Raw genomic sequence first — 27,303 nt, 5'->3', positions numbered from 1 at the left:
TAGTGTACCCCAGGGAGGTTAGAAGGTCCTTTACAAATGTCAGGTACTGCAACAGCTTTTCCTGTCTGCCTGAATCAGGCAATCGTCCAAGTAAGGGTAAATTTGAATCTTTCGCTGTCTGCAATAGACAATGGCTGGAGCCAAGCATTTTGTGAAAACTCTGGGAGTAGTGGATAAGCCAAAGGGAAGTGCAGAGAACTGATAATGCATAGATCCTGCCCTGAAACGTAGATATTTCCTGCAGGAGTCCCTGACTGGGATGTGCAGATAGGCCTCCTTTAGCTCTAGGATGGCTAACCAGGCATCTTTGGACAGCATAGGGAGAAGCTGCGGTAGAATGAGCATTTTGAATTTTGGTACCACCAGGAAGGAGTTTAGAATGGATAAATCTATGATTGGGCACCAGGCGCCCTCTTTTCTGGGTACCAGGAAAAGTCTGGAATAAAAACCTTGGCCTATCTGTTTTGCAGGAACAGGCTGAATTGCCCTTATGAAGAGCAGGGACTGTACTTGGTTTTGTGCCTCTGCCCACTGGTTTGAAGGAAGGTCTGGGAACCCTTTTGGGGTTGGCAGCGTATGGAAATAAAATTTGTACTCCTGGGATACTATGTTGAGAACCCATCGGTCGTTGGTGATGGAGGGCCAGTTTTTTGCATGGTGGGGAAGATTTCCTCCTAGGGGCACGAGCAATTGGGCAGAGGTGAGGAGTGGAGTTGAGAAGTCATTGTGAATTCTTTCTGTAAGGGGGTGGCTTAGCATTCCCTGCTTTAGAAGTGGAGGTACTCCACTGCTTAGCCCTCTGCATACTCTGAGACTGTAATCTGGGGGGTCTGTTTCCCCTGGGTCTACTTTGAGATGGCCTTGAGGGGGCTGGAAAGGACCAATGTTTTGAGGGGCAATGCCTACTGAATCTTGGAGGCTGCACTTGCAAAAATTCTTTGACTGTCTGCATAGACTTAGCCTTTTCTTCCATATTTTTTAAAACCTCTTCTGCTTTGGTGCCAAACAGATTGTCCTTGTTTAGAGGAGAGTCCAATAATTTTGATTTGACATGGTCTGGCAAGGTCTGCTCCTTAAGCCAGGCATACTTTCTAAGTACAGAACCTGTGACTGCTGCCCTGCAAGATGCTTCTAGGGCATCAAACCCACATTGCAGGGTATGCTTGCTGACTTGTCTTGCAGAATGCATAAGCTCCTGTAATTATTTTCTGCAGTAAGGAAAGGCAGATAATTTTTGCTCAATAAGTTCCATAGTATGTTGCTGGTATTTCAACATGTGGAACTGACCATTCAATGCTCTAATGGTGAGAGTTGCAGAGGTGTATACTTTTTTACCCCATCTGTCTAAAGCTCAGGAATCCCTGTACGAAAGGGTGGGATTCTTAGCTGTAGTTGTTTTTATTCCTTTAGGTCCTTGGGAGATTACCTCTAGATCAGCAGTAGGATTTTTGAAGAGAAATATGTAAGAGTCAGGGACTCTGTAGTACCTGTCAGATTTCCTTGGAGCAGGGGGTAAAGTGTCAGGAGTTAGACTGGATTCTATAAAGACATCATCCACAACATCCAGAACAGGAGGGATAGTTAAGGGTCTGTGCTGTGGTAAATCTAAAAATTCCCTGAGTCTCTTTTTGGACTGAGGATAATCCCGGCATTCCCAATGGAAATACTCTCTCAAAGTATGTAGGGTTTCACCAAAAGAAAAATCCTCTGGAGGGGATGCAGAACAAATGGATTCCTCTGCATCTGAATCCTCACAGGCAGATAAGGGCATTTCTTGACATTCAGAAACCTCAGAGTCGTTAAACTCTTGGTCAGATAAAGCTGCTGGGGACAAGTCTCTTTTTCTTTTAGCAGGGGAAGGCTGGCTTCCCCTAATCAGCATGATCAGGTCTTCTGCCATTTTAAGCATTTGAGATTGTGGCAAGGAAGCAGGCGCTTGAGTTTGGGTCATCATTTTTTTAGGCGTAGCTCGTACTCTTGGCCTTATAAACTTGGTAGTTTTAGAAAGAAAGTACAGTTGTGTACACTTACCATAAATGTAGATGTTCAAGTGTATTCACTGTTGCAGTCATCACACTTTTGTTACCTGCCTGCAGGTAGCCCTCAGTTGGCCCGAATACCAGAGACTTAGTATTTCTGCGTCGAATGCTGTCACTCCAGGACTGATGTCAGGTCATCAGGGGTATAAAAACAGGCAGCTGATGCCATTACATCAATATTTCTTTCCCCAAATGTCAGGAGCCGCCCCAAATAGGGAGCTAAATTATGGTGGGGAAAACACCACCAGTAAAAAGTAAATACCAATACCACTGAAGGTGGTGAGTAATAGCCATAGAGAGGAGAGAGAGAGAGAGAGAGAGAGAGAGAGAAACACCAGGGGGCTGGAAGTGGCGAAACCAGGACTGCAACAGTGAATACACTCTAACATCTACATTTACAGTAGGTGTACACAACTGTACTATGTTCTTCATGTTTCACTGTTGCAGTCATCACACTTGGGTGGATTCCTAAAGCTGAAGAAGGGTGGAGGCAGTCAAGAGTTAGGGCTGGCTAGTATGCCTTGCAGGACTGCTGTTGCAAAACCTGCCCTGGATTTGGAAAAGACAGGTGGTAATGCCTGGTGAAGGTGTGTACAGAACTCCAAGTAGCAGCTTCCAGGATGTCCCTGGTAGGGACTCCCCTGAGAAATGCTGTAGAGGTAGATGTTGCCCTAGTGGAATGTGTTCTGACCCCCTGAGGGGTTGTTTTCCTATGGTGCTTATAGCAGAAATGGATGGTGTGCTATCCATTTGGAAATTGTTTTGAAATGGCCTTGCCCTCTGCCCCTGTTGCAAAGCTGACTAGTAACTGGTCAGATTTTCTGAAAGGTTTAGTCCTATCAAAGTAGAATCTGAGCTGTCTGTGCATGTCCAAGGAGTTCAGGATCCGTTCCCCTTTATTTTGAGGATTAGGGAAGAAAGTTGTCAAATGGATGGATAGGTTGAGAGCCACACTGGACACCACTTTAGGCATAAAGGAAGGGTTAGTCCTGAGGGAAACCCTGTCAGCATGTATAATAATGAAGGGTTCCACAGTGATAAGTGCTTGTAGCTCAGACACTCTTCTAGCTGAAGTGATGGCCAGAAGCAAGGCTGTTTTTGAAGAGAGGAATTTTAACTCTGCTGATGCAACAGGTTCAAAGGGGGGAAGCGTGAGCTTTTCCAGTACAAAGTTAAGGTCCCAAGCAGGGGTGGGTGCTCTCCTTGGTGGCCTTAAGTTGTTTTCCCCTCTCAGGAACTGTTTGATAAGAGGGTTCGAGAAGAGAGGTGGCTCAGTGTTGTAATAAGCCAAAATGGCTGCGGCATGTATTTTAATGGAGGAGAAGGACTGGCCTTTGTGGAGTAGATCTGCTAAGTAATACATGATTAGAGGCAGGGAGGGCAGAGTAGTGTCCTCTCCTTTAAAGTGAATCGAGGAACAGAACCTTTTCCACTTATCAGCATAGAATTTTCTTGTACTGGGTCTTCTGACTTCAAGAATGATGTCCAGCACCTGCTTTTTAGGGTTGGTGGGGAAGAATTCAAGGAATAAGCCAGGCTGCAAGATTTAGGGTTTGCAGTTGTGGATGCAAAATCTGTCCCTCCTGCTGAGAGAGCAGGGTTGGGTTCTGGTGTAGGTGCCAGGGTGGCACCGGTGACAGGCTGCGCAGGAGTGGTTACCAGTGCTGGCGTGGCCAGTCTGAGGCAATCAGAATTGTACTTGGTCTGTCCTGTCTTATCTTGAGTAATACTCTTGAGAGAAGGGGCAGAGGGGGAAAGGAATATATTGAGAGATTTAAAAACTGAAAAGATAGGGCATCCACTTTCCAGGCCCTGCTGTGAGGATTCCTTGTGCAGAATTTGCTGAGCTGGTGGTTGTAGGGGGAGGCAAACAGATCCACCTCTGGGGTCCCCCATTTCTGAATCAGAAGGTTGAATGTGCTGAGCTCCAATTGTCACTCATGTGGGTCTAGGAGATTTCTGCTTAAGTTGTCTGCCAGTGAGTTTTGTTTGCCTGGCAGGAATTGAGCTTGCAGATGGACTTGCATGTCCAAGGCCGTGTGCCACAGGGCCATGGATAACCTGCAGAGTGGGTAGGAGTGGGTTCCCCCCTGCTTGTTGATGTACCACATAACTGTGGTGTTATCTGTTTTTATTAGCTGTTGTCCCAGAAAGAGTAGGGATCTGAAAACTGTCAGGGCATTCTGTACAGCTAGCATCTCTTTTTAGTTGATGTGCAGATGAATTTGACTTGGGCTCCAGTGGCCCTGAATGCATTTGTCATCCATGTGTGCTCCCCAGGCATAGTCTGATGTATCTGTGGTTAGGGTCTGGGCAGCATGCGGTTGAGAAAAGGGCAGTCCGCTGTTGTGGTTCCATGCTTCTGTCCACCAAATGAACTGTGTCCTCAGACAGGGTATGATAGGAATGACTGTTTCCAGGTCCTGAGCATGTTGGCACCAAAGACTAAGTACCATTGACATTTCCTCATATGCAGTCTTATATATATGGAATTAGCAGTATACATAAGGCCATGAACCCTAGGGCCTGCAGTATTTTTCCTGCGGATAGCTGGGTTCTGATGGCCAATTGTTTGAAGTAGGCTGTCAGATAGACTTGTTTTTCTGAAGTGAGGAATGCCATCTGGGATGCTGTGTCCAAGCTTGCTCACAGGAATACAATCTTTTGACTGGGTACCAGTCTTGATTTCTTTTTGTTGATGGTGAAAACCAAGGAAGTGAGAAGGTGTTTCAAAAATGTTAGGTGCTGCAACAAGCAATTCCTGACTGTCTGCCTGAATCAGGCAGTCGTCCAAGTATGGTTAAATTTGGATATTTATCTGCCTGCAGTAAGCAATGGCTGGAGCCAAGCATTTTGTGAAAACTCTGGGTGCAGTAGACAAGCCAAAGGGAAGTGCAGAGAAGTGATAATGCATAGATTCTGTCTTGAAACGCAGATACGTCCTGCATGACTCCCATAGGAAGAAGCTGTTGCAGGGTAAGCATTTTGAATTTTGGTACCACCAGGAAGGTGTTGAGAACTGAAAGATCCAGGATTGGGTGCCAAGAGTCCTCTTTCCTGGGTACCAGGAAGAGTCTGGAGTAGAATCCTTGACCCCTCCGTTCTACTGGAACCAGCTGAATAGCTCTGATACTGAGCAGGGAAGCTACTTGGCTTTAAGCCTCTGCCCACTGGTTTGGAGGAAGGTCTGGAAACAAGCTTGGGGTTGGCAGTGAATGGAAACAAAATGTGTACCCCTGGGATACAATGTTGAGGACCCACAGGTCCTGTGTGATGGACATCCAGGTTTTTGCATGAAGGGCGAGTTTTCCTCCTAGGGGCACAAGCAAATGGGCAGGGATGGGGAATGAAGTAAAGAAGTCATTGTGAGTTTTTTTCTGTAAGGAGGTGGCTTACCACTCCCTGCATTAGGGGTGGGGGCACTCCATTGCTTAGATCTCTGCATACCCTGAGACTATAGTCTGGGTGGTCTGTTTTCCCTGGGTCTGGTTTGAGAAGGCCTGGAGGGGGCTGGAAAGGACCAGTGTTTGGATGGGCAATGCCTTCTGAATCTAGGGGGTTGCATAGACTTAGCTTTTTCTTCCATCTTTTTAAGAACCTCTTCTTCTTTGGTGCCAAACAAACTGCCCTTGTTCAAAGGAGCATCTAGTAACTTTGATTTGACATGGTCTGGTAAGGTCTGCTCCTTGAGCCAAGCATGCCTTCTTAGTACAGAGCCAGTGACTGCTGCCCGGCAAGATGCTTTTAGGGCATCAAAGCCACACTGCAAAGTATGCTTGCTGACTTGGCTTGCAGAGTGCATAAGCTCCTGCAATTCTTTATTTTCTGCACAGTCTCTAAAGGTTGCCACTTTTGTTTAATACGTTCCATAATATATTGCTGGTACATCAGCATGTGAAACTGACAATTCAGTGCCCTAATAGCAAGAGTTGCAGAGGTATATACCTTCTTACACCATCTGTCCAAAGCTCTGGAATCCCTGTCCGAAGGGGTGGGATTCTTGGCTGTAGTTGCCTTGATACCTTTAGGCCCCTGGGAAATTATCTCTGGGTCAGCTGTAGGATTCTTGAAAAGAAATTTTTGAGTGTCAGGTACTCTGTAGTACCTGTCTGGTTTCCGAGGGACAGGAGGTAAAGTGTCAGGAGTAAGACTGGATTCCATAAAAACATGATTAACAACATCCAGGACTGGGGCTTTTTCTAAAGGCCTGTGCCCAGGCAACTCTACTAATTCTCTAAGTCTCTTTTTGGACTGAGGATAGTCTTGGCATTCCCAGTGAAAATGCTCTCTTAAGGTACGCAAGATTACACCAAAAGAAAAATTCTCTGGATGGGGAGGCAGAGGGAATGGATTCCTCTGCATCTGAATCCTCATAAGCAGATGACGTTATGTCTTCATAATCAGTAATCTCAGAGTCATCGGACTCCTGTAGAAGCTGTAGGGGACTGGTCTTTTTTTCTCTTAGCAAGGGAAGGCTGACTTCCTCTAATCAGCGTAATAAGGTCTTTTGCCATTCTAAGCATTTGTTTTTGTGGCATGGGAGCAGGGGCATGTGCTTTGGTCATCAGTTTTCTAGGTGTAGTGCGTACTCTGGACCTAAGAAACTCAGTAGTTTTGGTTAAAAAAGAAGTTGGTTTGAGTCGAACATCGGTTGAGCAAAGAAATGCCTCAGAAGCTGTTGCCTGCACAGCAGCTCCAGACCCATCCAAGGTAGAGACATCAGCAGGTTCCATAGTCGAAGAGTTGTCTCGCAGCATACCGAACTCTCGTCTCGGTAGAGGCCTGCAAATCCATTGAAGCAGGCATCAGGGGCTGGGAAAGTGCCTCACTGAGTACCGGTGGACTGGTGACTAGCTTAACGGAAGCATCGTCGGCAGCTTTGGACATATGCGGTCTGTCTCTGTCTTTATCCTTATGTTTTTTCGGAATATTGGTAGACGGATGGCTTACTGAAGCCATTTCAGAATACGGAGATTGAGAGTAAAAGAATTTAGTGACAAAGAGAGCCCGACTACGAATGGTTTGGGCGTTAAAACAAGGCACAAAACCGACAGCGAGGTACGTTGTGGTGTGGGCCTAAACAGGTGACACAGTAGGAATGAAAATCTCTGTGAGATATTTGCTTTCCACAAGCAAGACAATTGTTAACTTTTTCTGACATTGGTTAGAGTAAAAAAAAAAAAGATCCCCAAAGGGGTACTTAGCTTTAGAAGACTTCAAAATTATTTAATTCGTAAATGAAAATTCAGGTAGTGGCCGACCGTCACTTGCAAACTGCTTCTGCTTTGGGCTCCTCAGCAAGAAAGGCTGATGTAAATGCATTGGCTGCCTGTTTTTATACTCCTGATGATCTGACGTCAGTCCTGGAGCAACAGCATCCGACACAGAAATACTAAGTCTCTGGTATTCGGGCTGACTGAGGGCTACCTGCAGACAAACAACCCCAGTGTGATGACTGCAACAGTGAAACATGAACATCTGAAGACGCGAAAGAAGTCGTCAGTTTGTGTCAAATATCGGTAATGCAAAGTACTTCCTCAGATGCCGGTGCCTACACTGCGGCTCCAGACTCATCCAAGGTAGAAACATCCAAAGGTTCCATAGTCAAAGAAGAGTCTCACGGCATATCAGACTCTGAACAGGTCTCGGTAGTGGCCTGTGAATCCATCGAAGCGGGCATCAGAGGCTGCGAAAGCACCTCACTGAGTACCGGCGAACTGGCGACTGGCTTAATGGAAGTGTCATTGGCAGTTTTGGACCTGTGCGGTCTGTCTGTCTTTATCCTTATGTTTTTTCAGAAGATCGGTAGTCGGATGGCTTACCAAAGCCATTTCAAAATAGGGAGATCGATAACAAAAGTATTTAGCTACAATAAGGGCCTGATGATGAATAGTTTGGGCTTTGAACAAAGCACAAAACTGACAGCGAGGTACGTCTTGGTCTGGGCCTAAACAGGTGACGCAGTAAGAATGGAACTCTTGGTGTGGTAATTGCTTTCCACAGGCGAGACAATTGTTAACCTTTTCTGACATCGGTTAGAGCAAGAAAAAAGGATCCCCCAATGGGGTACTGCTTTAGAAGACTTCAGGATTATTCAATTTTGGAAACGAAAACTCAGGTAGCGGCCGACCGGCACTCATACAAACTGCCAAGCCAGCCCTTCACTGAGATACTGAATGATCTGAGGCAACTGTTGCTTCTAACTAACTGTAAGTGCCTGCTTTTGCTCTTGTATTGCATGTTTAATTTGTATTTGCATTCTTGAATTGTTTGAACTGTTTTTTTGTCACATTTTACTGTATACTGTACTAATTCAACTGTAGCATAGCCCAGTTTCAGGTTTGTTGTTTCTGGGTCTGCTTTGTAACTTCTGTGCATTGAATTCAAGCCATCCTTGTAGGTGATGGCCTGTCTGCACCCTTGTGGGAGGGGAGTACTGTCTGGGTCTCATTTATCGAGGATGATTAGAGTAGTGCTCAGAGAGCATCTTTATTGGCTAGTTTGAGTTAAAAAAATTCTCTTGTTTTGTTTAAGGCTTGCATTTGCACTTGGCTGTTAGCACATCATCATGCACTGCTGCACAGCGGTGGTCATTTTTGGTGGTTTAGACCCAAACGTCCTTCTTGCTAAATTTTCCCTTAGCACTTAACTTCTGGTCCTCCACATGTTTTTTGTGGTCCTGCTCTATCAGGTGGAACATTAATCCTATCCTATCCTCCGAGGTACCAACATACCTCTCACCCACTAGCCATTCCTACGTGCAACCTCTCCCTGACCAGATACATTTACCTAATACTATGGACGGGCAATTTCCCACAGTTTCCCCAGCCAGCTTGGTCAACATGGGCATCTTGAGGCAGTGTAGCAAGTGTCTCATGTTCACAAACAACCCTCTACTTCTACTTCACAATCTCAACATGAGAGATACAACTATATTAAGAACCTTGAATCCATGCTCTCACACACCAGTTAGTACATATGACAATGAGCGGGCTGTCAGCACACACACCTCACCTCCCCTCCACCAAAACCTACATCACACATACCTATATATGCAGCGGTCCTCACCAAAAGCACACCTGAACACCACAGACCTCTCAAACACAAGAATGCTACTCAATACTTTCTCTGCAGTACATAACACACACAATAACTCACGTACCAGTGTTTCACCCATCAAACCCTTAAGGGAAATCACAAAACCAAACATATTAGTCATAGGTGATTCCATCGTGAAACACACAGATGTCCCTCTTACCAGGCTGGATAAGGAAAAGGTCACGGTGAGCTATCAGGTGCCATACGCCATATCACACATGCACTCAAGTCTCTCAACAGGTACTGTAGGACTCTGTCATAGTCCATGTTGGTGTGAACTTGAGATGTACCACTCTGGACTAAATATAATCAACAGAGAGACTGCCCATGCTATGGAATAGACTTCCCTTACACGTCAAGCAGAGCACCTCACTGGCCCCGCTTCAACAGAAATCTTGATGAGTAGATGTGAAATAGAAAATTCACCCCGGGGATCACTCCAGTGGCTCTACTCGACAGAGGCACTGGTAACTAAGGTTGAGTGGCACAGTGGCAGGGTAATCCTATGGGCTAGGCTTGTAAAGGCCCCAAGGCCATTAGCCTAGTACACACCTATGAACCTATAAGAGACATAACTGAGCTCTCAGACTGTTTCTCTCATGCAGGTATGTCCCCAGTTTAAGCAGCATTTTACCTTCACCTAGGATGATGCCTCAGTGCAAACAGAAAATGATTGACTTCAGTAACTGGCTTAGTTTCTAGTGTCATTCTAAGAGGATCCAGTATCTGTCAGCCTGGGATGACAATCTACTGACCTTGATGCTTTGCTAGAGATGGCCATCTGTCACCCCTGGGATTTTGGCTACTGGCTAAGGCTCTTGCCGCCCCCACACTGCCTTTTTTAGGCAGTGTCTCAACGGCAAAATTCTCAAAGTAAAAACTCCATTTAAAAACAACTTCAGTTTTATGCTGCGAAATGATAGGAGTCTTAACATGAAACTGCACTCAATGGAAGCAATCCCCACCTTGGAAGATGCAGAAATTTGTGCAGTCACAGAGACCTAGCTCAAGGCTGTGCAGAGCACCCCAGCCATACTGGGTTACACCTCCTTCCACATATTCAGACCACAAACTAAAGGTGTAAAAACTAAAGGACGCAGTGCTTCAATTTTCATTAAAGATACACCTCCAGACTGGTCAAACAGCACGATTCCCTGGAGATACTTCAGGTTCAATTAACTATTAGTAGGATACCTATTCAAGTCATTCCCTGCTCCATGAATCAGGACACCCACTCTGTCTGTTTGGATCTACTTGCATCTATCAATATAATCACCATGTTTTTGGATGATTAACTACACATCCATTGACTAGGTAAATTACTCCTGCTCAAACTCACTTGCCCAAAGGTTCCTTGACTTTAACTCTAATGCCCTGGAGAAGCTGGCTGACACCCCCACAAGGGCTGCCAACATCCTGGAGCTGGTGCCTACCAATATGGGGGACCACTGTAGCACCTCCACTGTGAAGTCTTCCCTGGTGAGATCTGGCCACAAATCAGTCTCATTTGAAGTAACTACCACACTTGACCTGCACAGCAGCAACCTAAAGTACAGTTTTGTACCTACCATAAATGTAGATGTTCGAGTGTATACCCTGCTGCAGTCATCACACTTGGGTTATTCTGTCGTCAGGTGGTCCTGCAGTCGGCCTGAATTCCAAAGTCTTGGTCCGGCATCGGTTGCTGTCACTTCTTCCCTGACGTCAGTGCGCCAGGGGTATATAAAAGGCATCCGACGCCATTTTCTTCAGTTTTTCTTGCCCCAGATGTCAGGTGCCCCCCCCAAAAGGTGGTCAGTAGATAGTACCAATAATAAAAGTTTAGCACAAATAAAACATCCCTCCAGCTATAAGCAAATACACCACAACGGTTGTATCAGATTTTAAGGTATTGAAAGGTTTTAGTTAGGACAGAGGGGATGGAGAGAGGGTAACCTGGACTGCAGCAGGTTATACACTCGAACATCTACATTTATGGTAGGTACAAAACTGCACTATGTTCATCGTGTTACCCTGCTGCAGTCATCACACTTGGGTAGAATCCCAAAGCTAAGGATGGGAGGTGGAGTCAAACAGGCTTAGAGGAGGCTAGAAGGCCCTGCAAAACTGCAGTGGCGAAGCCAGCTCTAGTCTTAGAGTAAAGTGGTAAGTGATAGTGTTTGGTGAAGGTGTGTACTGAACTCCAAGTTGCAGCTTCCAGAATATCCTTGGTTGGCACCCCCCTGAGGAAGGCTGTAGATGTAGCTGCTGCCCTGGTAGAGTGGGGCCTTATGCTAGCAGGAACTGGTTTTCCATGGTGGGTGTAGCAAAAATGTATGCAATGTCCTATCCATTTGGAAATGGTCTGTTTTGAGATAGCCTTTAATTGTGATGCTGTAGCATAGGATACAAAAAGCTGGTCAGATTTTCTGAAAACCTTGGTTTTATCCAAGTAGTAACGTAGCTGCCTGTGAATGTCCAAGGAATGCAGGAGTCTTTCTCCTTTGTTCTGTGGATTTGGAAAGAAGGTGGGTAAATGGATGGTTTGATTTAGAGCCACACTGGATACCACCTTAGGCATAAAGAAGGGGTTAGTTCATAGAGAAACTCTGCCTTGATGAAAAATGAGGAAAGGCTCTACTGCCATTAGTGCCTGAAGCTCTGAGACTCTTCTGGCTGAAGTAATTGCTAGCAGCAGGGCAGTCTTCCATGATATAAACTTTAAGTCAGCTGAGAAAGCTGGCTCAAAAGGAGGTAGCGTAAGTTTTTCCAGAACAAAATTGAGGTCCCAAGTAGGTGTTGGTGCTCTCCTGGGAGGCCTAATGTTTTTGGCTCCTCTGAGAAACTGCCTTAGAAGTGGATGTGAAAATAAGGGAGGATCCGTGTTGTAGTGAGCTGAAATAGCTGAAGCGTGGATTTTAATAGATGAAAAAGAAAGCCCTTTGTGTAACATCTCAGTTAAATATTGTAGAATCTGAGGTATGTCCGGCTGAAGGGTATTTTGGCCTTTAGCTTGGTTCCAGGCGCAAAAACTTTTCCATTTGTCTGAGTAGGCTTTCCTGGAGCTGGGCCTCCTGGCTTCCAGAATAACATCCATAATGGCTTGTAAAAGAGGAGCTGGCTGGTTGCTTAGGTGATTTGCCATGCAGCCAAGTTTAAGGTTTTGAGATGGCTGTGTAGAATCTGACTGTTTTGCTGTGTGAGCAGATGAGTAATTTGTGGTAAAATCCATGGTGGGCCCTGGGCCATATTCCTTAATAGTGGGTACCAGTGCTGGCGTGGCCAGTCTGGGGCAATGAGTATCATTCGGGGTCTCTCCATCCTGACTTTCAGCAGCACCTTTGTGAGAAGGGGCAATGGAGGGAAGGCATATACTGTCTGCATTTTCCAACTGAATGAGAGTGTGTCCACTTTCCAAGCTTGATGGTGAAAAGTCCTTGTGCAAAATTTTGTTAGCTGATAGTTTTGGGGGCTGGAAAACAGGTCTATGTCTGTGTGCCCCCATTTTTGAGTTATCATTGCAAATACTTGTGGATCCAGTTTCCACTCGTGGGGATCCATGATGTTTCTGCTTAGGTCGTCTGCCAATGTGTTTTTTTCTCCTGGCAGGAATTGAGCCCGTAATTGAACTTGGTAAGCCAGTGCTGTGTTCCACAAGGTCACTGCTTGCCTGCATAGAGAATAGGACTGTGTACCCCCTTGTTTGTTTATGTACCACATTACTGTGGTGTTGTCTGTCCATATGATAAGCTGTCCTGGATGTAAGAGGTCCTTGAAGGCTGTCAGGGCATTCTGTACAGCTAGCATTTCTTTTTGATTGATGTGCAGATTCCTTTGATCTGCAGTCCATATGCCTTGAACACACTGTCCTGCCATGTGTGCCCCCCAGGCATAGTCCGATGCATCTGTTGTCATAGTTTGCCTGGCTGGGGGTAAGGTGAAAGGCTGACCCTTGTTGAGGTGACATGCCTGTGACCACCATAGAAACTACTGTTGAAGGCAGGGAATGAGAGGTATCATTGTTTCCAGGCTGTGGCTGTGTTGAGTCCATACGCTTTTTAGGTACCATTGTAATTTCCTCATATGCAGTTTTGCAAATGGTATTAGTAGTATGCAAGATGCCATGAAGCCCAAGGCCTGCAGAATTTTTCTTGCAGGGAGTTGGGTCTTTGTTGCCATTGTTCTGAAGTATTGAGTTAGTTGTAGTTGTTTGTCTGGCGTCAGATAAGCCATCTGGGCCGTTGTATTCAAGCTGGCACCCAGGAATGTCATATTTTGTGAGGGCACTAGTTTTGATTTCTTTTCATTTACTGTCTACCCTAGGCAACTTAGAAGGTGTTTTACAAAAGCCAGATGTTGTAAGAGAATGTCCTTGCTTTCTGCTTGGATGAGGCAGTCGTCCAGGTATGGGTATATTTGAATTCCTCTTTGTCTGCAGTATGCAATTACTGGTGCCAGGCATTTTGTGAAGACCCTGGGTGCAGTAGATAAGCCAAAGGGCAGTGCAGAGAATTGGTAATGGGTTGAACCTGCAATGAAACGGAGGTATCTTCTGCAACTTTGTCTGATAGGGACATGCAGGTATGCCTCCTTGAGGTCCAACGTTACTAGCCAAGCTTTCTTGCCCAGCATGGGAAGAAGCTGCTGTAGTGTTAGCATCTTGAATTTGGGTATTTGCAAGAAGGTGTTTAGAAATGAAAGATCCAGAATGTGTCTCCAAGCATTGTCCTTTCTGGGGACTAGAAAGAGCCTTGAGTAAAATCCTTGGCTTTGCTCCTGTGTAGGTACCAGTTGAATGGCTCTCATGTCCATGAGAGTTGTAATTTGTTTTTGTGCCTCTGCCCATTGATTTTGCGGCAGGTTTGGCATTCCTTTTATCCTTGGCAAGGTGTGGAAATGGAATCTGTATCCTTGTGAGATAATGTCTAGGACCCATTTGTCCTTTGTGACGATGCGCCAGTTGTCTACAAAAAGTGCTAATTTTCCTCCCAAGGGAGCTGCCAAGAGAGTTTTGCTTGACAGTTTGAGTCATTGTGTTTGCCTTCTAGTAGTTTGGGGCCTGTACTCTCCTCCCTTCTGTGTTGCAGTGTCCCATTGGAGAGGTTTGTAAGGTATTTGTGCTTGTCCTCTGCCCCTTGGGCACCTGTATTTTCCCCTCTGTGGTCTGTCAGAAGTTGGAAAGGACCAATTTTTTGTTGGCCAATTTCTGCTGAAGCGTGGGGGCTGTACCTGTAAGAAATCTTTGACCGTCTGTATAGATTTTGCCTTATCCTCCATTTTCTTTAAAACCTCTTCTGCTTTAACCCCAAATAAGACATCCTGCTGTAAGGGTTCATCTAGTAACTTTGCTTTAACATGATCAGGCAGAGTTTGTTCCTTTAACCAAGCATGCCTACGTATAACAGACCCAGTAACAGCTGCTCTACAGGAAGCTTCCAAGGAATCAAAACCACATTGTAAAGTATGTTTGCCCACCTGTTCAGCTGCATGCAACAGATCCTGCATTTCCTTGAATTCAGACTGTTGAGGGTGCGTGCTCATCTTTTGTTTTATTTGAGACATTAGGAATTGCTGGTATTTAAACATGTGAAATTGACAATTTAGTGCTCTCATAGCTAGAGTAGCTGAGGTGTAAACCTTCTTCCCCCTCCTATCTAGTGCTCTGGAGTCCCTTTCAGAGGGTACAGGATTTTTAGCCATAGAAGCCTTAGCCCCTTTGGGACCCTGGGAGATTGTCTCTGGATCAGCAACAGGGCTTTTGTAAAGGAATTTGTGAGAGTCAGGCACTCTATAGTATCTATCTGGTTTGGCTGGAGCAGGAAGCAGAGAATCTGGATTTAGGCTAGATTTTAAGAAAACATCATCCACAATGTCTAAAACTGGGGGGATAGCAAGTGGTCTATGCTGGGGAAGTAAAAGAAACTTTCGGAGCCTTTTCTTTGAGTCGGAGTAGTCCTGTCCTTCCCAGTGGAAATGTTCCCTCATGGTAAGTAAGGTTTCCCCAAAGGAATAGTCTTCAGGGGGAGAAGCTGAGGGAATGGAATCTTCAGCATCAGAATCTTCATAAGGGGGAAAGGAGTAATCCTGCTCCTCAGAGGAGCCTGAGGAAATAGACACTTGATCAGAGGAGGCATAATCCTCCTCTTGTCTAGGCCTTTTGTCGGGGATGGGATGGAAACCCCTGATTAAATAAATCAAATCTTCAGCCATTTTAAGCATCTGTTTCTTAGGCATGGGGCCTTGAACTGGAGACTGAAGTGCAGTCTTTTTTGGTTTTAGAGGAGTCTTAAGCTTAGCATAAGATTTTATGGTGAGAGTAGTCAGTCTCAAGACACCTTCAGAAACCGAAGGTGTTTCTACAGCACCAGCTTCTCCTTCTGCATCGTCGTCGGTAGGGCCTAAAGAAAATGGCTGCGTCGGCCTAGAACTCTCTGCTGGAGAATCTGAAGCAGTCTGGAGATCCAATTCTGCGGTAGCCAGGGGCTGCGTAGGCGTCTCACTGAAAACCGGAAAACCGGCGACCGGCCCAGCCGAGTCTGGCTTGGATCTAGGCTGCCAGTCTTTATCTTTGGTTTCGGATGCCTCTTATATACCCCTGGTACACTGACGTCAGGGAAGAAGCGACAGCAACTGACGCCGGACCAAAACTTTGGAATTCAGGCCAACTGTGGGACCGCCTGACGACAGGATAACCCAAGTGTGATGACTGCAGCAGGGTAACACGATGAACATCTATAATTTCTCCAAAGCAGATTACAACCTGTTACAGGATGGTATAAATAGCTTCTCTGCACCTCCCCCTTCAGATGGGACTAGCAACTATGCAAAATTCTACACCAGTGCTTTAAACAAACACTTGTATAACTGAATTGACTCGGCTATACCCAATAGGACCAAAACAAGCTCCTCAAGGAAGAGCAAACCTGCCTAGTGGACAACTGCTATTAACAGGCTTTACAACAACAGGAAGAAATTGCTAAGAGTATGAGGGAGTAAGCTCTAAACTGGAAACTCACCATCATCAGCTTAAACAAGCGAATAAGTCTTGTGAAGTCCTATAAAGCAAACTATGAATCCAAATTAGCTTTCTCAACTAAAGACAACCATAAGGCTTTTAGTTACATCCACAACCTAAAAGGAAAGGACAAGATTTGTGTCAAACTGGTAGTTAATACCACAAATACTGAGCCTGTGTACATAGCTAACATGTTGGCAGATAGGTTCTATAAAAACTTCACTCACCTGTCCCCACCACACGTACCCCATAACATCCCTGCCACCTGTCCCCTATCTTGCATCTCTAAAGAGCAGGTTGTTAACACCCTTAAGGCCAGGAAAACAGCATCTATGGGATCTGACAACATCCCAGGCTGCATACTACATGGGCTCCAACAAGAATTATCAACACCATTAGGTACTCTCTTCAATCACAGTCTAAGGATTGGCTTGTCCCGGATGAATGGAAAATGGCCACAGTTACTCCCTTGCACAAGGGTGGTTCTTCCATTGACCCCTAGAACTACAGACCTATTAGCCTGCCTAGCCTTATCTGCAAGGCCATGGAGCAAATCATTGTGGATTTTTATCAACAAAGATATAGGTAATCTCCAAACACTTGACTCTACTCAGTTTGGATATGTCAAAGGGAGATCATGCCTAGTAAACCTGGTGGACTTTGAGAGTCACCAAAGCACTGGACGAGGGGAAATCTGTGCATACAGCCTACCCAGACTTAGCTAAGACATTTGACACTATCCCCTACTTAGGCATCACTGACAAACTTAGCTCAACCCTTGTATCGTTAGGTAGTTCACTAACTGGCTTACTGATAGAAACCAAGTAGTCAAAATAGTGGAATCCAATCCACCTCCAACAGCAGACCTGTAAACACTGGTGGTCCACAGGGATCAGTCCTGGGACCTCTACTGTGTGGAATCTTTTTCTCCAAAGTACAAGGAAAAACTGTCTGTGGCTGACAAAGTTTGCAGATGACTACAAACTGGGAGTAGTGACAGAACCTCCAAATGATGTCAACATCCAGCAAGAGGGTCTTAAATGATTGGTGTCAAAGTATTGGCCTTAAACTCAATGTAGAAGAATGCATCACCCCTTTTAGCAAGGGTGATGTTCCTGCAAACTACCACATCAATAGCAACACCTTAAGTATGCACTCGGTGGTGAGGGACCTGGGCACTGAGGTTGACCACCACATCGTAAGAAGGGCATTCTATATTGCTCATCTCATAAGTAAGGGCATTGCCTCCAGAAAAAAAGTTATAACCTCACTGTACTCTTCCCTCATCAGGCCAATAATTGAGTACAATGCCCCATTTGGTATGTACTGTTCCAAGCACCTGCAGAGACCACAAAGGTTCCTCAAAGACAATTTTTGGAATTCAGCATCTGTCCTACATGGATAATCTGAAATCAGTGTCACGTTATTGTTTCATACAGACTACTGAGAGGTAATCTCTGCCTTCCATGCAAGGCAATCTTTGATCCTGCTTTACTGGAAATGCCGCATATCTGCAAGTCATATGATACATAGGTTACATGCTCTAAAGACCTTAACCTGGTATGTGACATTAACAGAACATGCCCGAGGGACAGATTTATCTCCCAGAGGTTACCACACCTTTGGAACAGACCCCCACTTCATATCAAACAGAGCACCTCATTGGCCCTCTAACGCAATCTAGACAATTGGATGGGTAACAGTAAATTCACCCCAGGGGTTCCACCTGTGTCCCTGTTGGATAGGGGCAACAGGTGCTGATCATGAAAATAAGGGTAGAACTTGGCTATGCTTTTAAGGGCCCTAGTGCCACTAGTCTAGTAAAGAAAAGTTGTGTAAAATCTTAACATAACCATAGATGTCCTTCTCTTCCATGCTGCAGTATTCCACATATGGGTTTACCCTTCTTGGGATCTGGTGTCCTAGTGCAATAGCCAGGAAGTTGCCTTTGGTGGAGGAAGCGAACAGTTCTACTTGAGGTATACCCCACTGGTGGACTAGGTCCAGGAAGGTCTCTCAGTGAACCATCCATTTGTGGTTGTTTGTGATGGTCCTGCTGAGAGAGTCTGACTGGACATTATGAAAGGAGGGGATGTAAACTGCCTGTAGAGTCATCCCCTGGGAAGTGGCTAGCTCCCATACCCGCATGGCTAGTCTGCAGAGTATGTAGGATTTGGACCCTCCCTGTTTGTTGCGATACCACAGGACAGTGGTGTTGTCTGTGAAAATCTTGAGTGAGCCTTGGTGTAGGTAAGGGAAAAAGGCTTCCAGAGCAAGGAGGATCGCCCACATTTCCCTGACATTGATGTGCTCTAGTTTGTGTGGGTGTTGCAACAAGCCCTGCACATGTCTTGTGCCTAAAGTTGCTCCTCAGCCCAGGTCTGATGCATCTGTGTGCATGATCTGGGTTGGTGGGGGAGGTTGGAGAGGAAGGCCTAGATTCATGGTCATTTGTGACAGTCACCAGCAAAGTTCTTGTTTCAGGCAAGGTAGAAGGTGGACCCTGAATTCCAGGGGATGGGAGTGCTGGGTCCAGACTGACCTAAGATACCATTGTAGCTTTCTTGTGTGCAGTCTTGCCAAGGGAAGCATGGGTATAGTGACAGCCATGTAACTCAGGAGCCTCAGGTATTGTCTTGCAGTCAGTTCTGATACTTGAAGGTTGCCGACCAGGTGATCTGTCAAGGATGCCACTGTCTGCTGGCAGGAAGGTTTGTTCAAATCCTGCAACCTAGGAAAAAAATGTCCTGTGTGGGCTCCAGATGGGACTCCAGGAAGTTTATCTGAAACCCTAAAGACTGTAAAAGGGTCAGGAGCAACTGAGTGTGAAGGAGGAGGGTCTTTGGATTGTCTGCTTGGATCAAGAGAGTCTAGGTAAGGGAATATTTGGATTCCCTTAGTTCTCCAATAGGCAGTGACCGGAGCCAGACATTTTGTGAATACCCTTCGGGCAGTGGAAAGCCCAAATGCAAGGCAGAGAATTGAAAATGGGAAGAGCCTGACAAAAATCTCAGGTATTTCCTGAAAGTGGGCTTTACTGGGATGTGTAGGTAAGCATCCTTTATATCTAGGGTCACCATGAACCCATGGGGCAGAAGCAGGGGGAAGAGAGCATCCTGAAGGTAGGGACCTTGAGGAATGGGTTTAACAGTGAGATCCAAGATGGGTCTCCATGGTCCCTCTTTTCTGGGTACCAGAACAATCCTGGAGTAGAATCCTTTTCCTTTTGCTTCCAAAGGCACTGGTTCTATGGTGCCTTGGGACAGTAAAGTTTGTAGTACAGGTTTTAGGAGGTGGAGCTGATTGCCGGGAGGTTGAGGGGTACCCTTTCTTACCAGAGAAGAGATCCAGGACATGAAATAGCCATTCTGGATGATGGACAGAACCAGTTTGTGGTAATGTGGGATCAGACAGTAAGAGTTGGACAGACAGGGGTAGAAGGGGTGAGAGGGGGTTTCAGGATGGTTGGCAGGTAGTCAGACACTACCTGCCTTACCCTGAAAGGGGGTCCACTGGCTAGGGGTTGGGGAAGCTCTAGCTGGGGAATTTGCTTTCTAGGAGGTCTCCTAGGTCTAGAGGGATGCATCAGCTGTGCATGTTTCTGAATGAACCGAGTCTTGCCAGGTTTGTTCTTATGGAACTTGGGTATGGGAGAAACTAGCAGGTGTTTAAGGTCCTGCATTTCTTTCCCTTTTTGCTGTAAAGATTCGAAGAGATCTGCCACCTTGGAACTGAATAACTCAGAGGGATCTAAGGTGGCATCAATGAGTTTCACCCTGAAGTCATCAGGCCGAGGCTGAAGACAAAGCCAGGCATACCTTCTAAGAGCAGAGGCTGATGCAGCTGACCTAGTGAAAGCCTCTGCTGCATCATAACTACACCTAATGGAATATCTGTTCACCTGGGAGGTGAAAGCTAGTAGAAAAAAGTACAGTTGTATACACTTACCATAAATGTAGATGTTTGAGTGTATTTGTTGAGGTAGCCCTAGTGGAATGAGTTCTGATCCCCTGTGGGGTAGGTTTTCCATGGTGTTTCTAGCGGAAATGGATGCAGTGTGCTATCCATTTGGAAATGGTTTGCTTTGAAATGGCCTTGCCCTCTGCCCCTGTAGGAAAGCTGACTAGCAGCTGGTCAGATTTTCTGAAAGGCTTAGTCCTGTCAAGGTAGAACCTGAGCTGTCTGTGCATGTCCAAGGAGTGCTAGAACCTCTCCCCTTTATTCTGAGGATTAGGGAAAAAGGTTGGTAAATGGATGGATTGGTTTAAAGCCACACTGGATACCACCTTGGGCATAAATGATGGGTTAGTCCTGAGAGAGACCCTGTCAGCATGGAAAATAATGAAGGGTCCCACAGCCATTAGTGCTTGTAGCTCAGACACTCTTCTTGCTTAAGTGATGGCTAGATATAAGGCTGTTTTCCGAGAGAGGAATTTTAACTCTGCTGAAGCAGCAGGTTCAAAAGGGGGAAGTGTGCGCTTCTCTAGTACAAAGTTAAGGTCCCAGGCAGGGGTGGGAGCTCTCCTCGGGGGTCTTAAATTCTTAGCTGTTCTCATGAACTGTTTGATCAAAGGGTGAGAAAAGAGAGGTGGCTCGGTATTGTAATGAGCGGAGATGGCCGAGGCATGAATCTTAATTGATGACAAGGATAGGCCTTTGTGGAGCAGCTCTGCTAGGTAATCTAGGATTTGAGGTAAGAAGGGCACGGCTGTGTCCTTTCCTAGAGACTGGCTCCAAGAACTGGATCTTTTCCACTTTTCTGAATAGGACTTACTAGTACTAGGCCTTCTGGCCTCAAGGATGAAGTCCAGCACCTGTTTGCTGAGGGTTGCTGGTGGTGTATTCAGGAAATAAGCCAGGCTTCAAGGTTCAGTGTTTGCAGCTGAGGATGCAAAATCTGTCCCTCCTGCCTGGACAGCAGGGAGGGGGGTCTGATGTAGGTGCCAGGGTGGCACTGCTGTCAGACTGCATATGAGTGGGTACCAGTGCTGGCATGGCCAGTCTGGAGCAATAAGGATTGTCCTTGGTCTGTTCTGCTTGATCTTGAGTAGTACTTTTGAGAGGAAAGGCAGGGGGGAAGGCATAAATTAAGAGGTTTTCCCATGTAAAGGATAGGGCATCTACTCGCCATGCTTGGCTGTGGGGATTTCTGGTGCAAAATTTGCTCAACTGATTCCCAAAGCTGAGTAAGGGTGGAGGCAGTCAAGAAGTATTAGGGCTGTCTAATGGGTGGAGGAAAAGAGGTCCACCTTTGGTGTCCCCCACCTGTTGACTAAAAGTTTGAATGAGTTGGGTTCCAGTTTCCACTCATGTGGGTCCAGTAGATTTCTGCTTGTCATCTGCCAGTGAATTTTGTTCGCCTGGCAGGAATTGAGCTTGCAGGTGTACTTGGTTGCTCAATGCTGTGTTCCACAGGGCCGTGGCTAACCTGCAGAGTGGATAGAAACGAGTTCCCCCCTGCTTGTTTATGTACCACATTACTGTGGTGCTGTCTGTCTTTATCAAGAGCTGTCCTGGAAGGATACGGTATTTGAAGGCTATCAGAGCATTCTGTGCAGTTAACATTTCTTTTTGATTGACATGCAGGTGAATTTGCCCTGGGCTCCATTTGCCTTGAATGCATTTGCCTGCCATGCAAGCCCCCATGCATAGTCTGATTCATTTGTTGTCAGGGTTTGGGCAGCGAGGGGTTGAGTGAAAGGAAGTCCCTTGTTGTGGTTGCAAACCTCTGCTCACCAAAGGAACTCTGCCATTAGACAAGGAATGATAGGAATCAGTGTTTTCAAGTCCTGAGAATGTTGACACCAGAGGCTTTTTAAGTACCACTGAAGTTTCCTCATATGCAGTCGTGCATATGGAATTAGCAGAATGCATGAGGCCATGAACCCTAGGGCTTGCAGTATTTTTCTTGCAGATAGCTGGGTTTTTGTGGCCATTAGTTTGAAGTAGTTTGTCAAGTGAACCTGCTTTTCTGGAGTGAGGAATGCTATCTGGGAAGTTGTGTTCAAGCTTGCTCCCAGGAATACAATCTTTTGGCTGGGCAACAGATGTGATTTCTTTTCGTTGATGGTGTAACCTAGAGAAGTTATAAGTCTATTTACAAATGCCAGGTGCTGAAGTAGCAATTCCTGGCTGTCTGCCTGAATCAGGCAAACGTCAAAGTATGGGTAAATTTGAATATTTCTCTGCCTGCAGTATGCAATGGACTGGAGCTAGGCACTTTGTGAATACCCAGGGCACAGTAGATAAGCCAAAGGAAGTGCAGAGAACTGATAGTGCATAGAGCCTGCCCTGAAATGTAAATATTTCTGGCAAGATTCCCTTATGGGGATGTACAGATAAGCTTCTTTTAAGTCTAGGGTGACTAGCCAGGAGTCCTTGGCTAGCATAGGAAGCAGCTGTTGTAGTATAAGCATTTTGAATTTTGGGACCACCAGGAAGGTGTTGAGAATGGATAGATCCAGGATAGGGTGCCATGAGCTCTCTTTTCTGGGCACCATGAACAGACTGGATTTGAAACCCTGTCCCCTTTGCTCTGTTGGAACAGGTTGAATAGCCCTGATACTGAGAAGAGAAAGTACATGCTTTTGAGCCTCTGCCCACTGGTTTGGAGGAAGGTCTGGTAACCCGCTTGGGGTTGGCAATAGTGAGTGGAAGTAGAATCTGTATCCCTGGGATACAATGTTTAGGACCCATCGGTTCTGGGTAATGGACATCCATTTTTTTTGCATGCAGGGCAAGTTTTCCTCCTATGGGTGCAAGTACTTGAGCATAGCTAGGAAGGATGCTAGACAAGTCATTGAGTACTTTTTTCCATAAGAGGGTGGCTTACCACTCCCTGTTTTTGAGGTGGGAGCACTCCATTGCTTAGATCTCTGCATACCCTGAGACTGTAGTCTTGGTGGTCTGTTGCCCCTGGGTTTGGACTGAGAAGGCCTAGGAGGGACTGGGAAGGACCAGTTTTTAGAAGACCAATGCCTACTGAATCTAGGTGGCTGTACCAGTAAGAAATCTTTAACAGTTTGCATAGATTTAGCTTTTTCCTCCGTCTTTTTAAGAACTTCTTCTGCTTTTGTGACAAACAAATGTTCCTGATTTAATGGAGCATCTAGTAATTTTGCTTTGACATGGTCTGGCAAGATTTCTTCCTTCAGCCAAGCTTGCCTTCTCAGAACAGACCCAGTGACAGCAGCCATGCAAGGTGCTTCTAAGGCATCAAAACCACACTGCAAAGTATGCTTACTAACTTGGTTTGCAGAATGCATTAACTCTTGTAAATCTTTATTTTCTGAACAATCTGGAAGCAACATTTTCCATTTAATTAGTTCCATAATATGCTGCTGGTACTTCAACATGTGAAACTGGCAATTTAAAGCCCTTATGGCAAGAGTTGCAGAGATATATACCTTCTTACCCCACCTGTCTTAAGCTCTAGAATCACTGTCCGAAGGGGTAGGGTTTTTGGCTGCAGTAGCCTTAATACTTTTAGGTCCCTGAGAAATGGTCTCTGGATCCGCAGTGGGATTCTTAAAGAGAAATTTATGTGAATCAGGTACTCTGTAGTACCTGTCAGGCTTTCTAAGAGCTGGTGGTAAAGTATCTGGAGTAAGACTGGATTCCATGAAGACATCATCTACAATATCCAGGACAGGGGGGTATAGCTAGAGGCCTGTGCTAAGGCAAGTCTAAAAATTCTCTGAGTCTCTTTTTGGACTGTGGGTAGTCCTGGCATATTCAGTGGAAATGCTCTCTCAAGGTATGCAAGGTTTCACCAAAAGAAAAGTCCTCTGGAGGGGAGGCAGAGGGAATGGAATCCTCTGCATCTGAATCCTCATAGGTAGATAAGGGAATGTCCTGGTAATCAGAGGGATCAGAGTCATAGGACTCATGGTCTGTAGAATCAGAAGGAAAATCGATCCTTTGTCTTTTAGAGGGGGAAGGCTGGCTTCCCCTAATTAAAGTTATGAGGTCTTCAGCCATTCTAAGCATTTGTTTCTGTGGCATGGGAGCTTGAGCATGCACTTTGGTCATCAGTTTTCTAGGCATAATGCGAACTCTGGGCCTGAGAAACACAGTAGTTTTAGTCAGAAATGAAGTAGACAGTTTAATACGAACATCAGAAGGTCAGAATACACCCTCAGAAGTCAGTGCCTGTACAGCAGCTCCGGACCCATCCAAGGTAGACATCCGCAGGTTCCATAGTTGAAGAAGCATCTCACGGCATACCGAACTCTGAATGGGTCTCAGCAGAGGCCTGCAAATCTGTAGAAGCGGGTAACAGGGGCTGTAAAAGCGCCTGAGTACCAGTGGACTGGTGGCTAGTTTAACGGAAGTGTCGTCTGCAGTTTTAGACTATTGCGGTCCGTCTCTGTCTTTATCCTTACATTTTTTCAGATGATCGGTAGTCAGATGGCTTATCGAAGCCATTTCGGAATACGGAGAATGAAAGCGAAAGAATTTAGTAACAAAAATAGCCCGATGACAAACAGTTCAGATGTTAAGGCACAAAACCAATAGCGAGGAAAGTACAGTTGTGTACACCTACCATAAATGTAGATGTTCAAGTGTCTTCACTGTTGCAGTCATGACTGTAGGGTTCTCCCCTGCCAGCAGGCAGCCCTCGGTCAACCAGAATCCCAAAGTCTGGGTCCGGCGTCCGCTGTTCAACCATGCTCCCTGACGTCAGAGCACCAGGAGTACAAAGCTGACAGCCGACGCCATCTTCTCCAGTTTTTCTTGCCCCAGATGTCAGGAGTCCCAAAATGAAAAAGGTCCCATAACCTTTGCAAATATACCTCAGAAGAATGGTGAAAAAAAGGAAATACACAAAAGTAAAAATAAGAGGGGACAGGAGGGAGGGAAATCCAGACTGCAACAGTGAAGACACTCGAAAATCTACATTTATGGTAGGTGTACACAACTGTATTATGTTCATCGTGTTTCACTGTTGCAGTCATGACTGTAGGGTAGAATCCCAAAGCTGAAAGAAAGGGAGGAGGTCATAAAGAGGAAGGGGCAGCTAAAAGGCCCTGCAAGACTGCAGAGGCAAAGCCTGCCCTAGACTTAGAGTAAAGAGGTAGATTGTAGTGCTTAGAAAATGTATGCACTGAACTCCAAGTTGCAGCTTCCAAAATGTCCTTGGTAGGAACTCCCCTGAGGAAGGCCGCAGAAGTGGCAGCAGCTCTGGTGGAATGAGTCTGTATACTCCCTGGGATTTGCTTTCCATGGTGAGAATAACAAAATCTGATTCCATGAGCAATCCATTTAGAAATGGTCTGTTCTGAAATGGCTTTACCTTGGGAACTTGAAGCATAAGAAACAAACAATTGTTCTGATTTTCTAATGTCCTTGGTTCTGTTCAGGTAAAAACGTAGCTGTCTGTGCACATCCAAGGAATGTAAGATCCTTTCCCCTTTATTTTGAGGAGTGGGGAAAAAGGTTGGCAAGTGAATAGTTTGATTTAAAGCCACTTTGGAAACCACCTTAGGCATGAAGGTAGGATTAGTCCTCAAAGATACCCTGTCTTGATGAAAAATAATATAAGGTTCCACAGCCATAAGAGCTTGTAACTCTGAAACTCTCCTGGCAGAGGTTAGCGCTAACAGGATGGCTGTCTTCCAAGATAAAAACTTGATGTCAGAGGAGGCATCAGGCTCAAAAGGAGGCAAGGTTAGTTTTTCCAAAACATAGTTGAGATCCCAAGCAGGAATAGGAGGAGATCTAGGAGGTCTTAAGTTCTTAGCTCCTCTGAGAAACTGTCACATGAGTTGGTGGGAAAAGATGGGAGGGTCTGTATTATAATGAGCAGAAATAGCAGAGGCATGTATCTTAATGGAAGAGAAAGAGAGACCCTTATGTAAGAGATCTGTCAAGTAAAGTAAAATTAAAGTAATGTTAGGAAGAAGAGGATCAGAATCCTGAGCCTGCATCCAGGAACAAAATCTTTTCCATTTTCCTGCATAAGATTTTCTAGTGCTAGGACGTCTGGCTTCTAAAATAACATCCATAACCTGCTTGGGCAGTAAAGAAGAAATCACAGGCCCTGGATTAACCAGGCCGCCAGGCTGAGAGTTCTGACATGGGAGTGTAGAACCTGACCCTGATGTTGGGACAGAAGGTTCGGAGACTGAGGTAAAACCCAAGGGGGCTCCAGGCATAGGTTTCCAAAACTGCCAAGGCCAATTTGGAGCCAGCAAGATTATCATCTTGGGCTTGTCCTGTTTTATCTTCAATAAAACCCGTGGAAGAAGAGGAAGAGGTGGAAAGGCATATCCCGAGAGGTTCCTCCAACTGAATGACAGGGCGTCCACTTTCCAAGCTTCTCTGTGGAAAGACCTGGTGCAAAATGTCTGTAGTTGATGATTGAGATGGGATGCAAAGAGGTCTATGTGAGGACATCCCCAGACTGCTGTTATCATCCTGAATAGTGTGGTGTCCAGCATCCACTCATGTGGATCCGAAAGATTTCTGCTCAGACTGTCTGCCAGGAAGTTTTGTTTTCCTGGTAGAAACTGAGCTTGAAGATCCAGATTGCAAGCTAGAGCTGTGTTCCACAGATCCATGGCTAGTCTGCAAAGGGGGTAGGAATGAGATCCCCTTGCTTGTTTATGTACCACATAACTGTGGTGTTGTCTGTCCATATTAACAGTTGTCCTGGTTGTAGAAGATTCCTGCGGGCCAATAGAGCTTTCTGAACGGCTAACATTTCCTTTAGATTGATATGCAGGTGCTTCTGATCCTTTGTCCAAAGGCCCTGCAAACAACTGCCCTGAAAATGGGCTCCCCAAGCATAATCCGAGGCGTCCGTGGTTAGAATCTGAGAGGCAGGAGGCAGACGGAAGGGCTTCCCTTTGTTTAGAGCACATGCCCTGGACCACCAAAGAAATTCCTTTTGTAGGCAAGGAAGGACGGAGATCAGTATGTCCAAACTGTGGCAATGCTGAGACCATACACTTTTTAGGTACCACTGTATTTTCCTCATGTGTAGTCTTGCATATGGTATGAGAAGGATGCAGGAGGCGATGTAACCCAAAGCCTGCAGGAATTTCCTTGCAGATAGATGGGTTAAAGATGCCAAGGTTCTTAAAGTTGAAGCCAGCTGTAACTGTTTTTTGGATGTCAGAAATGCCATCTGGGTTGTAGTGTTTAGAAGTGCACCCAGAAAAGTTATCT

Source organism: Protopterus annectens, chromosome 6.part1 (genome assembly GCF_019279795.1).
Source record: "Protopterus annectens isolate FY-2018-M chromosome 6.part1, PAN1.0, whole genome shotgun sequence".
Lineage (NCBI taxonomy): Eukaryota > Metazoa > Chordata > Ceratodontiformes > Protopteridae > Protopterus > Protopterus annectens.
Note: the sequence above shows the minus strand (reverse complement) of the source record.